Source organism: Macaca mulatta, chromosome 1 (assembly GCF_049350105.2).
Source record: "Macaca mulatta isolate MMU2019108-1 chromosome 1, T2T-MMU8v2.0, whole genome shotgun sequence".
In the NCBI taxonomy this organism is placed as follows: domain Eukaryota; kingdom Metazoa; phylum Chordata; class Mammalia; order Primates; family Cercopithecidae; genus Macaca; species Macaca mulatta.
Genome location: NC_133406.1, coordinates 234,395,884 through 234,410,133, shown reverse-complemented (window position 1 = coordinate 234,410,133; position 14,250 = coordinate 234,395,884). Strand labels below are relative to the sequence as shown.

Here is a 14,250-nt window from a genome sequence, read left to right as displayed (position 1 = left end):
TTATTGCTCAAGGGCTTTTTTTTTTTTTGAGATGGAGTCTCGCTCTGTTGCCCAGGCTGGAGTGCAGTGGCGCAATCTCGGCTCACTGCAACCTCCGCCTCCCGGGTTCACACCATTCTCCTGCCTCAGCCTCCCGAGTAGCTGGGACTACAGGCGCCCACCATCATGCCTGGCTAATTTTTTGTATTTTTAGTAGAGACGGGGTTTCACCGTGTTAGCCAGGATGGTCTCCATCTCCTGTCCTCAAGATTCACCCGCTTCGGCCTCCCAAAGTGTTGGGATTACAGGTGCCTGGCTTGCTCAAGGGCTTTCTTTTTCTGTCCTCAGCATCAGAGATAAATGACCCTCAGGTATAAGAGTTCAAAGAAAGGGTACAACGGCTGTCTTCAGCCTCCACTTGCCAGCTGTGACCGCAAGCAAGTAACTCCACCTCTAACGCCTGCTCCCCAGCCTATAAAAAGGTGTGTCCACACGTGCAAATGGAGCTGGACCCCTACCGCACATCACACATAACAATTAACTCAAGATAGGTCAAACACCTAAATGGTAAGAGCCAAAGCTATAAAACTCTTTGTTTTTTTTGAGACAGGGTCTCACTCTGTTGCCCAGGCCACAGTGCAGTGCTCTCGTCTCTAACTCACTTCACTGCAGCCTTGACTTCCCGGGCTCAAGCAATCCTCTCACCTCAGCCTCCCAAGTAGCTGGTACTACAGGCATGCACCACCACACCTGGCTAACTTTTTTAATTTGTAGAGATGGGGTCTTCCTGTGTTGCCCAGGCTGGTCTTGAACTCCTGAGCTCAAGCAGTCTTCCCACCTCAACCTCCCAAAGTGCTGGGATTACAGATGTGAGCCACAGCATCTATCCTATTTTAAAGAAAATAGGCCAGGCGTGGTGGCCTGTAATCCCAGCAATTTGAGAGGCTGAGGTGGGCATATCACTTGAGGTCAGGAGTTTGAGACCAGCCTGGCCGACATGGTGAAACCCCGTCTCTACTAAAAATAGAAAAATTAGCCGGGTATGGTGGCGCATGCCTGTAGTCCCAGCTACTCAGGAGGCTGAGGCAGGAGAATCGCTTGAACCCAGGAGGCGAGGATTGCAGTGAGCCGAGATCACACCACTTTACTCCAGCCTGGGCAACAGAGCAAGACTCCGTCTCACCAAAAAAAAAAAAAAAAGAAAAGAAAAGAAAATATAGACTATATCTTTGTCGCTTGCATTTGGCAATGGCTTTTTAGACATGACAACAAAAGCACAAGGAACCAAAAAGAAAGAGAAATTGGACTTTACCACATTAAAGACTTTTGTTCTTCAAAAGAAACCATCAAAAGTAAAAAGACAGCCAGACACGGTGGCTCATGCCTGTGATCCCAGCACTTTGAGAGGCTGAGGTAGATGGATTACTTGAGGTCAGGGGTTTGAGACCAGCCTGGCCAATGTGGTGAAACCCTGTCTCTGCTGGAAAAAAAATACAAAAATAAGCCAGGTGTGGTGGTGTGCACCTGTAGTCCTAGCTCCCTGGGAAGTTGAGGCAGGGATATCACTTGAACCCAGGAGGCCGAGGTTGCAGTGAGCTGAGATCATGCCACTGCACTCTAGCCTGGGCGACACAGCGAAGAAAAAGTAAAAAGACAACCCAGTGAGTGGAAAAAACATTTGCAAATCACATCTGAAATAGTTAAACAATCATGAAAAAGAACAAAGCTGGAAGATTCACACTTTCTGATTTCAAAACTTACCACAAAGCTACAATAATCAAAACAGTATGGCATTAGCATAAAGACAGACATAAGAATCAATAGAACAGAGAGCCCAGAAATAAACTCAAATTATTAAATATATGGTCAAATGATCTATGTAACAAGGGTATAAAGACCTTTCGGCCAGGTGTGGTGACTCACACCTATAATCCCAGCATGGTGGGAGACCAAGGAGGGAGGATCACAAGGTCAGGAGTTCAAGACCAGTCTGACCAATGTGGTGAAACCCCGTCTCTACTAAAAATACAAAAATTAGCCAGGCATGGTGGCACGTGCCTGTAATCCCAGCTACTCAGGAGGCTGAGGCTTGAACCCAGGAGGTGGAGGTTGCAGTGAGCTGAGATCGTGCCACTGCATTCCAGCCTGGGCAACAGAGTGAGACCGTCTCAAAAAAAAAAAAAAAGACCTTTCACTGGGGGAAAGACAATCTTTTCAACAAATGGTTGATATTCACATGCAAAAGAATGAGCTGCACCTTTACCTAAGAGCATATACCAAAACAAAACAAAACAAAACAAAATGTATCATAAGCCTAAAAGTAAAACCTAAAACTATAAAACTCTTAGAAGAAAACATAAGGCTAAAGCCTTACAACACTGGATTTGGCAATGATTTCTTGGCTATGACATCAAAGGCACAAGGAACAAAAGAAAATAGGTAGACAAATTGTATTTCATAAGAACTTTAAAATGTGTGCATCAACAGAAAATAACAACAGAGTATAAACATCCCACAGAATGGGAGAAATTATTTGCAAATCATATATCTGATAAGGGATTAATGTCCAGAATACATAGAGAACTCCTAAAATGCAACAATAAAAAAAAAACAAGCATACTATTGCATGCATGTATCAAAATACCACATTATACTCATAAATACGTACAATTATTATGCGTCAAAAATAATAAAAGCAAAAATGGACACAGGGACTTTCTCAAACACCAAAAGCTATAGTCTTCAGTTTCAGGATACTGATGAAAATTTGAAAAATATATACATAGGTACATAGATACACAAGTATATGTATATAACATGCACATAATATACACTACACCTATACATGTCTATGTTCAAGTATATGAACAAATATACAAAGAGTTTAGCAATACATTTAATTTTCAGTTTAAAAAAAAATCTGATTCAAAAATGAGAAAAGAACTTGAGTAGGCATTTCTACAAACAAAAAATACAGTTGACAAACACATGAAAAGACGCTCAACATCACTAAACATTAGGGAAATGCAAAGCTAAACCACAATGAAACACCACTTCACATCCATTAGGATGGCTACTATCAAAAACAACAGAAAATAACGAGTATTGACAAAGATGCCAAGAAACCAGAACCCATGTACACTGTCGGTGGAAATGTAAAATGGCATAGCCGCTGTGGAAAACAGTATGGTCGTTTCTTGAAAGATTTAAAATAGAATTGCCATATGATCCAACAATTCCACTTCTGGGTATATATCCTAAAGAACTAAAAACGTGGTCTCTGCTGTGTTCATAGCAGCATTATTCACAAGCTAAAATGTGGGATTAACCCAAGTGTCCATCCATAGATGATGGGATAAGCAAAATGTGGTCCATCCATGAAATGGAACATGATTCAGCCTTCAAAAGGAAGGGAAGGAGCCAGGTGCGGTGGCTCATGCCTGTAATCCCAGCACTCTGGGAGGCAGAGGCGGGCGGATCATAAGGTCAGGAGATTGAGACCATCCTGGCTAACACAGTGAAACCCCGTCTCTACTAAAAACACAAAAACAAACAATTAGCTGGGCGTGGTGGTGGGCACCTGTAGTCCCAGCTACTCGGGAGACTGAGGCAGGAGAATGTCATGAACCCGGGAGGCGGAGCTTGCAGTGAGCCCAGATCGCGCCATTGCACTCCAGCCCGGGCGAAAGTGCAAAACTTTGCCGGCGCGGTGGCTCACGCCTGTAATCCCAGCACTTTGGGAGGCCAAGGCAGGCGAATCACGAGGTCAAGACCATCCTGGCCAACATCGGGAAACCCCATCTCTACTAAAAATACAAAAATTAGCTGGGCATGGTGGCAGGCGCCTGTAGTCCCAACTAGGGAGGCTGAGGCAGGGGAATGGCATGAACCCGGGAGGCGGAGCTTGCAGTGAGCCCAGATCGCGCCACTGCACTCCAGCCCGGGCGAAAGTGCAAGACTTCACCGGCAGGGTGGCTCACGCCTGTAATCCCAGCACTTTGGGAGGCCAAGGCAGGCGAATCACGAGGTCAAGACCATCCTGGCCAACATCGGGAAACCCCGTCTCTACTAAAAATACAAAAATTAGCTGGGCGTGGTGGCTGGCGTCTGTAGTCCCAGCCACTAGGGAGGCTGAGGCAGGGGAACGGCATGAACCCGGGAGGCAGAGCTTACAGTGAGCCAAGATTGTGCCACTGCACTCCAGCCTGGGCGACAGAGGGAGACTCTATCTCAAAAAAAAAAAAAAAAAACTGAGCTGGACATTTAAAAATGATTAAAATGAGCCTAGGAAACATAGTGAGACGTAGTGGGTGACAGAGCAAGAAAATATGGCTACAAATACATATATGGTAGCCAGGTGCTGTGACTCACACCTGTAATCCCAGCACTTTGGGAGACAGACCGAGATGGGCGGATCCCTTGAGCTCAGGAGTTTGAGACCAGCCTGGCCAACACGGCCAAATCGTGTCTCTACAAAAACTACAAAAATTACCCAGGTGTGATGGCACGTGCCGGTAGTCGCAGCTACTCGGGTGTCTGAGGCAGGATGATCACTTGAGGTAGAGGCTCAGTGACTGAGACTGCACCACCACATGCGGTCCAGGAGACAGAGTAACACCCTGTCTCAATTTAAAAATCAAAACAAGGCCCGGCGCGGTGGCTCAAGCCTGTAATCCCAGCACTTAGGGAGGCCGAGACGGGCGGATCACGAGGTCAGGAGATCGAGACCGTCCTGGATAACATGGTGAAACCCCGTCTCTACTAAAAAATACAAAAAACTAGCCGGGCGAGGTGGCGGGCGCCTGTAGTCCCAGCTACTCGGGAGGCTGAGGCAGGAGAATGGCGTGAACCCGGGAGGCGGAGCTTGCAGTGAGCTGAGATCCGGCCACTGCACTCCAGCCTGGGCTACAGAGCGAGACTCCGTCTCAAAAAAAAAAAAAAAAAAAAATCCTGCCATCTTAACGATATATATATATATATATATATATATATATACACACACATATCGTTAAGATGGCAGGTTTTTTTGGGGGGGGACAGAGTTTCGCTCTTGTCACCCATACTGGAATGCAATGTCACAATCTTGGCTCACTGCAACCTCTGCCTCCAAGGTTCAAGCGATTTTCCTGCCTCAGCCTCCCGAGTAGCTGGGATCACAGGCGTGAGCCACCACGCCCAGCTAATTTTTTTTTTTTTTTCAGATGGAGTTTCCCTCTTGTTGCCCAGACTAGAGTGCAGTGGCGCAATCTTGGGCTCACCACAACCTCCGCCTCTTGGGTTCAAGCAATTCTCCTGCCTCAGCCTCCCGAGCAGCTGGGATTACAGGCATGTGCCACCACACCCGGCTAATTTTTTTTTTTTTTTTTTTTTTGTATTTTTAGTAGATGGGGTTTCTCCATGTTGGTCAGGCTGGTCATGAACTCCCAACCTCAGGTGATTCGCCCACCTCGGCCTCCCAAAGTGCTGCGATTGCAGGCATGAGCCACCGCACCCGGCTAATTTTTGTATTTTTAGTAGAGACAGGGTTTCACCATGTTGGCCAGGCTGGTCTCCAACTCCTGACCTCGGGTGATCCACCCAACTTGGCCTCCCAAAGTGGTGGGAATACAGGTGAGAGCCACCGTGCCCGGCTAAGACGGCAGATTTTTTTAATGGTAAATCATATATTATGTGTATTTTAACACAGTTTTTTGTTTGTTTGTTTGTTTGTTTTTGACAGACAAGGTCTTGATCTGTCACCCAGGTTGGATTGCAGTGGTGCAATCAGCTCACTGCAGCCTCAACTTCCTGGGTTCAAGCAATCTTCCTGCCTCAATTTCCTGAGTGGCTGAGACTACAGGCACACCCCACCCAGCCCACATCTGGCTAATTTTTTTCTTTTTTTTGAGACGGAGTCTCGCTCTGTTGCCCAGGCTGGAGTGCAGTGGCACGATCTCGGCTCACTGCAAGCTCCGCCTCCCGGGTTCACGCCATTCTCCTGCCTCAGCCTCCCGAGTAGTTGGGACTACAGGCACCCACCACCACGCCTGGCTAATTTTTTGTATTTTTAGTAGAGACAGGGTTTCACCATGTTAGCCAGGATGGTCTCGATCTCCTGACCTGGTGATCCACCTGCCTCAGCCTCCCAAAGTGCTGGGATTACAGGCGTGAGCCACTGCACCCGGCCAACATCTGGCTAAATAATTTTTTTTTTTTTTTGAGACGGAGTCTTGCTCTGTCGCCCAGGCTGGAGTGCAGTGGCGCGATCTTGGCTCACTGCAAGCTCCACCTCCCGGGTTCACGCCATTCTTCTGCCTTAGCCTCCCGAGTAGCTGGGACTACAGGCGCCCGCCACCACGCCCGGCTAATTTTTTGTATTTTTTTAATTAGAGATGGAGTTTCACCGTGTCAGCCAGGATGGTCTCGATCTCCTGACCTCATGATCCGCCCACCTCGGCCTCCCAAAGTGCTGGGATTATAGGCGTGAGCCACCGCGCTCAGCCCCAATTTTTTAATTTTTAGTAGAGATCAGGTCTTGCTATGTTACCCAGGCTGACAACTTTTTCGAATTGGAAAATTTTTTTAATTAAAAAATTATATCTGAGAAGGGACTTGCATCTAGAATATATAAGGAGCTCTCATCACTCAATAACAAAAAGACAGTTAAGCCAAATGGAAAATAGAGGAAAGACTTGACTAGACAATTCTCTAAAAATACACAGTGGTCAATAAGCACATGAAAAGATGCTCAGTATCATCTTCTCTCATTAGGGAAATGCACATCAAAGCCACAGTGAGATACCACCGCACATCTACTAGCATGGCTAGAATTCAAAACATGGGTAATAACAAGTGTTGACAAGGATATGGGGAAATTGAATCCTTTTTACACTGCTGGTGGGACTGTGAAATGGGGCAGCCACTTTGGAAACAGTCTGGTAATTCCTCAAGAGGATAACCACAAAATTACCACATGACCCAAAAATTATATTCCTAGGTGAGCTGTTTTTACTCATGCTTTTAATAACAAACATGGGCGTCTCTTTCAACCCCGCTTCTCCAACTCTCCAACACTAGGTGGGGGTCCTACAATTCAATTAAAGTCTGCCACTACCTTCCGCGGTGTAGGAAGGTAAGGCTGAAAGTGCTAACCCGCTAATCCTGCCTTGGTCTTTCTAGAGACCAGCTCCCATCCTGAAGCTATCTAGGGCCCCCAGCCACCAGTTCTCTCATTAGCATACTAGACACTCTTAGGACTACAGAGGTCCCAAGGGTTTGGGAGCTCCATGTCAGGAGAACAAAAAACCCTCCTATCACCCCTTTCAAAATTGATGGAGGTCATGGTCCCACAGCTCTGTGAACATAAAACTGAAATCTACTACCTTGTACATGTTAGTGAATGAATTGTATGGCATATGAACTATAACCCAATAAAGCTGGCACAAAAGGGGCAGTATGTATGTCCACTCAACAGAGTTTCTGTAAAGTTTAGGAGAAATAAAGTACACAAAAGCCATCTGTAAGTAGCTCAACACTGCACTGTTAGGATCAGCCAATCGTGCAGGGACAGCTCCCTCTGGCCCCACACCAACCTTCTGGTCTAAAATCACAGCTCAACCTCCAGCCTAGGGACAAAGCAGGGCACGGATGCCTGCTGCCAGGTGTGAGCCAGCACAGCTGCTGGCTCGCAGGAGCCTTGATCCGCAGAGGCCCAGATTCCCACAGCCCAGGGTTGCCAGGTCACCTCCTCCAACAAATCCCAGGGGTTCCACTGGTCCCTAGGGGAGGAACATGCCAGGTCTCCACTGAGGATGGCCACTTAAGTGGACACCTTCAATCCAGCAAAACACACAGCTCATCCAAAACCCAGCCCTACTACCCTTCCCAAACTCCTCCAAGTTATGTGGCCCAAGGCCCTGGCTGCCCAGTCGGCCTCGCAAGCGGAACACCATGGGCACAAAATATTCCGTCATCCTACCTTCCAGTAATGCAGGCTCCAGAAGGTAGGAGATCAGCCCTGGGGCCAACCACCTGGATGGGAGCGCAGCACCCTCTCCGGGGCCCCACACATCCCCGGCCAGCCACCAGCCTCCTGGAGGATGCCTGCCTCCCAAACTCACAGAGCCGGAGAGCCCTGGCAAGCAGCTTCATCCTGCGGCAAGTGGGCAAACTGTTTACCCAGTGCCAAGCATGATGCCTGGCAGAGCCCAAGCCTGTATCTGCCTGGCCGGCTTAGCAGTGAGCCAGTCTGATCCCTCCCTGATGGAAAGCACCAGGCTCTGGCTCCTCCTAGGACCGTCCCTCCCCCAGCAAGCCGCCTGCTCAGCTTCCGGAACTGGATCACAAAAGACCAGTGATGCCAAGGAATCTGTGACTCACAAACAGAGAGACAGGAGAGGGCCACCACCCCTCTGCAGGAGAGGATGAACTGGGTGGGGTCGCAAGCAACACTCATAAGGGTTCTCACCTCCAGGATCTTAAACCTTGCAACACTCAGGCTGGCCCTCAGGCAGGTAGAAGAAAGAGTTCCACCTGGTCTTGGCTCACAGGCACCAGGAGGGCTAGAAGGCTGTGGGGAAGCCGAGGAAGGCCAACACACCGCACAACACAGCAGGTGCCTGGCCCTCCTCTGACAGTGGCCCTCAAGCTCCAGGAGGGCTGAGGAAAATGCAGATTCCTGGGCCTACCCCTCCCTGACCTTCCCCACCCCTGGAGTTAGAGGCAGTAGCTCTGGAGTGGAGGCTCAGGAGCCTGGTTTTCCTTTTATTCTTCATTGCGGTAAACGTCAAATGCTTACAGGAGTAGAGGCAGGTGGGAGCAAACCCCCATGTCCCCATCAAGCAGCCCCAAAACGGTCAGCTCAGGGCACCTCTGGTCCCTGCTCCCACCTGTTCCCCATGCCAGGTTATTCTGCAGCAAATCCCGTACTTCCCAGTACAACATCATAAATACATCAGCATTTCCTCTCAAAGATAAAAGCTCCTTGTAAAAAACCTAAAGGAGGGGCATGGTGACTCATGCCCATGCCCATAATTTCAGCACTTTGGGAGGCCAAGGTGGGAAGAGCACCTGAGCTCAGGAGTTCCAGACCCGCCTAGGCAACAAAGTGAGACCATGTCTCCGCAAAAAAAACTTATTTTAACATTAGCCAGGCCCAGAGGCATGCACTCATAGTCCCAGCTACTCGAGAGGCTGAGGTGGGAGAATCCCTTGAGCCCAGGAGGTTGGGGCTGTAGAGAACCATGATTGCACCACTGCACCACTTAGTTGCCTGGGCAACTAAGCGAGACCCTGCCTCAAATAAAAATAAAAACCACAAAACAATGGTCCCATCTAAAATATCATCCAAATTCCTAATATCATTAAATAGTAAGTGACTTCAGTTCCTGTGCTAAATGAATTGAAATCTGCATTTGTGAACTTCATTCACAGAGAACCCAAGTCTTTGTTGACTGGTGAAGAGAAACAGCAGTGTGCAGGGAACAGGGTACTACAGGGCTACGGGGACACAGGAGTGAGGCCCAGCACTGAGCTCGATCCGGTTCCGTCTACGAAATTCTAGAAGAGGCACAGCAAGTGAGTGAAAGCAGATCTTTTTGCCAGGGACCAACAGTAGGGGAATTTTGGGAGTTTGGAAATACTCGACATCACAACTGGGCCGGCCACTACTCAGTGCACACACTCATCAAAACTCAGCAAACTGTACGTTTCAAATATTCTTGTATATGCATTCTAAATATACCTCAATAAAGTCGGTTTAAAAAAGCAAACTACAGCCGGGCGCGGTGGCTCAAGCCTGTAATCCCAGCACTTTGGGAGGCCGAGACGGGCGGATCACTAGGTCAGGAGATCGAGACCATCCTGGCTAACACGGTGAAACCCCGTCTCTACTAAAAAATACAAAAAACTAGCCGGGCGAGGTGGTGGGCGCCTGTAGTCCCAGCTACTCAGGAGGCTGAGACAGGAGAATGGCGTGAACCCGGGAGGCGGAGCTTGCAGTGAGCTGAGATCCGGCCACTGCACTCCAGCCTGGGCGACAGGGCGAGACTCCGTCTCAAAAAAAAAAAAAAAAAAAAAAAAAAAAAAGCAAACTACAAAACAATTACCCTACCTTAAAAAAAAAAAAAAAAGTAGTGATTCCTTAAAATCATTCATTATCAAGGGACTATTCAAGTTTCCCCATTATCTCCTCAAATCTGCATCTTGTTGACTCTCTGCTGAAGTTCTATTCACATGCAGAAAACCCCTATTTGTAACAGACTTCTCCAGTTACTCCCATGCAGGGGTCCAAGGATGGGGAGGCACAACATTGATCCCCGTCCACAGGAGGGCTCTGACAGTGAGAGGCCAAGGGGTGGGATGGGAAGACAGCCTACGGGGTCACCCCCTGGTGCAGGCCCCACAGACCAGGTGGGTCACACAGGAGAAAGCCACTTCTGGTCTGACCAGAACTGGGGAGCCAGCCAGCTGCAGGTACCAATTCCAGGGCAATGCCAGGCTAACTGGCCCACTTACAGGGTGAGGCTGGACAAAGGCCTCCCCACGCGCAGGCTCTCTGGGCTACAAAGACTGCATCTTCAGGCCGGGCGCGGTGGCTCAAGCCTGTAATCCCAGCACTTTGGGAGGCCGAGACGGGCGGATCACGAGGTCAGGAGATCGAGACCATCCTGGCTAACACGTGAAACCCCGTCTCTATTAAAAAATACAAAAATTAGCCGGGAGCAGTGGCGGGCGCCTGTAGTCCCAGCTACTCGGGAGGCTGAGGCAGGAGAATGGCGTGAACCCGGGAGGTGGAGCTTGCAGTGAGCTGAGATCCAGCTACTGCACTCCAGCCTGGGGGACAGAGTGAGACTCCGTCTCAAAAAAAAAAAAAAAAAAGACTTCATCTTCACCCAGGGTCCCCACATCCCAGCAACAAGAGAGTCAGCACTGTAAATCATTTTACGGAACGCTCCAGAATACAAGCTCTGATTGTGGCTTCTGTAAATTGGCTCTATCTTTCTTTTTTTTCTCTTTTCTTTTCTTTTTTTTTTATTTTTTGAGATGGAGTTTCGCTCTTGTTACCCAGACTGGAGTGCAATGGCACAATCTCGGCTCACTGCAACCTCCGCCTCCCAAGTTCAAGCGATTCTTCTGCCTCAGCCTCCTAAGTAACTGGAATTACAGGCACCCGCCACCACACCCAGCTAATTTTTGTATTTTTAGTAGAGACAGGGTTTCATCATGTTGGCCAGGAAGGTCTCTATCTCTTGACCTCATGATCCACCCACCTCGGCCTCCCAAAGTGCTGGGATTACAGGCGTGATCTGTGCCTGGCCAGGTTCCTTCTTTTCATTAATTCCATTATAAAACCAAAGACAGAACCCGGCCTGGTGCAGTGGCTCACACCTGTAATTCCAGCACTTCGAGAGGCTGAGGCGGGCAGATCACTTAAGGTCAGGAGTTCGAGACCAGCCTGGCCAACACGGTGAAACCCCGTCTCTACTAAAAATACAAAAATTAGCTGAGTGTGGTGGTGGGCGCCTGTAGTCCCAGCTACTCAGGAAGCTGAGGAGAGGAGAATTGCTCAAACTGGGGAGGCAGAGGTTGCAGTGAGCCAAGATCCTGTCACTGCACTCCAGCCTGGGCGACAGAGTGAGACTCTATCTAAAAAAAAAAAAAAAAAAAAGACAAAGGTAGAGCCCCTCTCTGTCTTTTCCCTTGGGGGAAATAATTCTAACCCCATAACATACTGAAATTCATAGCCACTCAACTACTGTTTATTGACCTGTGAGCTAGACCTCAGGCACTATTCTAGGCATTCATGGTACCACATGGTACAACACAATTCCTAATCTCAGGAAACTTCCTGGTAGATCTGCATCTAAGAGCACGGCAAGCAAAGAAAACACAAAAAAACCTTGTAGATTTCACACACATCTACCTATAAATAAAGCATGCCAAGTTATCTGCCTGCTGGGTGGTGTCCATGCCGAGGTCCCCCTCCATCAGCATGGTTATTCCAGAGCTGGCTACAGTCCCCAGAAAGCCTCAGAGCTTCCTTTAGGAACACCCTGCCCCCCATAGACCTACCAGTAAACTCAAATTTCTCTACATATTGCACTCCCCAAAAGATAGCCACCAGCCACAGGTGGCTACCCACCTGAATTTAAATTGATGCAATTAAAAATTCTGTTCCGTTCATAACCAGCCTGACCCACATGGCAAAACCCCATCTCTACTGAAAAAATACAAAAACATTAGCTGGGCATGGTGGCAGGTGCGTGTAATTCCCAGCTACTCAGGAGGCTGAGGCGGAAGAATCACTAGAACCCCGGAGGCGGAGGTTGCAGTGAGTCAAGATGGCATCTAGCCTGGGGGACAGGGCAAGACTCTGTCTCAAAAAAAAAACAAAACAAACAAAAAAAAGCCCTTATCCCTTCAACAGTGTCTGAACTGAGAACGTGTGACCATTCTGTCTCTAAGATGGTGGGGATTTGGACGTCCTTGCCTCTGCTAGACTGTGACCCCTTAAGGCAGGGGCCAAATTTTCCACATATCAGTTTCCCTCCTGGTGCTATGCTTCTTGGCAGTGTCCACTGAAGTCTTGTTAAATTCATGGGCTTGGCTGTGCTAGGCCAGGAGGCTCCTCTTTCAACTCGGGGTGTCGGCTCAGATGTCCTTAAAGGGCTCCCCATCCTAGTACAGTCACTCTCCAGTGTCCTGCAGTTTCTGAGTCAAGCCCGAGTGACCACAGCCTTCTCTTCACAGGCCTACCCCTACCACCACTCCCACCTACTCCTTTGGCAGTCACGCTCTGCACCTGAGACTCACCTACTCACTCATGAGCAGGGGGCAGCCAGGCATCCTGCTCACCAGTCGTCTGGCCAAGGCAGCCACTTAGAAACAATATGCAACTGGCCAGGCATGGTGACTCATGCCTGTAATCTCTGCACTTTGGGAGGCCGAGACGGGCAGATCACCTAAGGTCAGGAGTTCGAGACCAGCCTGGCCAACATGCTGAAACCTCATCTCTACTAAAAATACAAAAATTAGCTGGGCATGGTGGTGCACACCTGTAGTCCCAGCTACTCGGGAGGCTAAGGCAGGAGAATCGCTTGAACTAAGGAGGCAGAGGTTGCAGTTAGCAGAGAGTGTGTCACCGCACTCCAGCAGCCTGGGTGACGGAGTGAGACTCCACCTCCAAAAAAAAAAAGAAAAAAAAAAAGGAAACAATATGCAATTGGTTTACGGTGGGTAAGAAAAAGCACACACGGGCCAGGCACAGTGGCTCACGCCTGTAATCCCAGCACTTTGGGAGGCCGAGGCGGGCGGATCACCTGAGGTCAGGAATTCAAGACCAGCCTGGCCAACATGGTGAAACCCCATCTCTACTAAAAATACAAAAATTAGCCAGGCATGATGGCGGGTTCCTGTAATCCCAGCAACTCAGGAGGCTGAGGTGGGAGAATCACTTGAACCCAGGAGGCGGAGGTTGCAGTGAGCTGAGATCGCGCCATTGCATTCCAGTCTGGGTGACAGAGTGAGACTGTCTCAAAAAAAAAAAAAAAAAAAAAAAAGCACACACTTACTGTATGGAAGTGTCTAAAGCTATACAAAAATCTAGTAACTAGGCTGGGAGCAGTGGCTCACACCTGTAATCCCAGCACTTTGAGAGGCTGAGGCGGGAGGATCACCTGAGGTCAGGAGTTCAAGACCAGCCTGGCCAACACGGTGAAACCCCATCTCCACTAAAAATACAAAAATTAGCCAGGCGTGGTGGCACACGCCTGTAGTCCCAGCTACTCGGGAGGCTGAGGCACAAGAACTTTTTCCAGCTGGGTGCGGTGGCTCACGTCTGTAATCCCAGCACTTTGGGATGCCAAGGCGGGCAGATCATGGATCACCTGAGGTCAGGAGTTCGAGACCAGCCCGGCCAACATAGAGAAACCCCGTCTCTACTAAAAACACAAAAATTAGCCAGGCGTGGTGGCACATGCCTGTAGTCCCAGCTACTCTGGAGGCTGAGGCCCAAGAATCACTTGAACCCGGGACACGGGGGTTGCAGTGAGCTGAGATCTGGCCACCGCACTCCAGCCCGGGTGACAGAATGAGACTCTGTCTCAAAAAAACAAAAAATCTAGTAACTGTTAGAAGCTGGGTGAAAAAAGACAACACGTATAAACTGGCTATTCATCATCCTGAAGAAGTAAATAAAAGGCCAGTCTTCCACGGGAAGATTTAAATCAAGGTTTCCTTTATTCAGGAGAGGGGTGGGAAGAACACTGGATCTGGAGTCAGAAGACTTGGGTA

General features: G+C 48.7%; 2 protein-coding genes across 5 annotated transcripts in view; both read right to left on the bottom strand.

Moving 5' to 3' along the window:
- The window catches only part of ACOT7 (acyl-CoA thioesterase 7), a 192,508-nt gene that overhangs the window by 118,616 nt on the left and 59,642 nt on the right, over positions 1-14,250 (bottom strand). The window lies entirely within an intron of this gene.
- RPL22 (ribosomal protein L22) overlaps positions 1-14,250 on the bottom strand; it is a 251,157-nt gene that overhangs the window by 201,723 nt on the left and 35,184 nt on the right. Inside the window, exon 1 of one of the 2 annotated variants that reach the window (XM_077963035.1) lies at positions 12,015-12,018. The exons of the other annotated variant lie outside the window; for it this stretch is intronic. The gene's annotated coding sequence lies outside the window, so the exon portion shown is untranslated. Of the gene's footprint in view, positions 1-12,014; positions 12,019-14,250 lie in introns of those variants that run through there. 2 annotated transcript variants of the gene reach the window in all.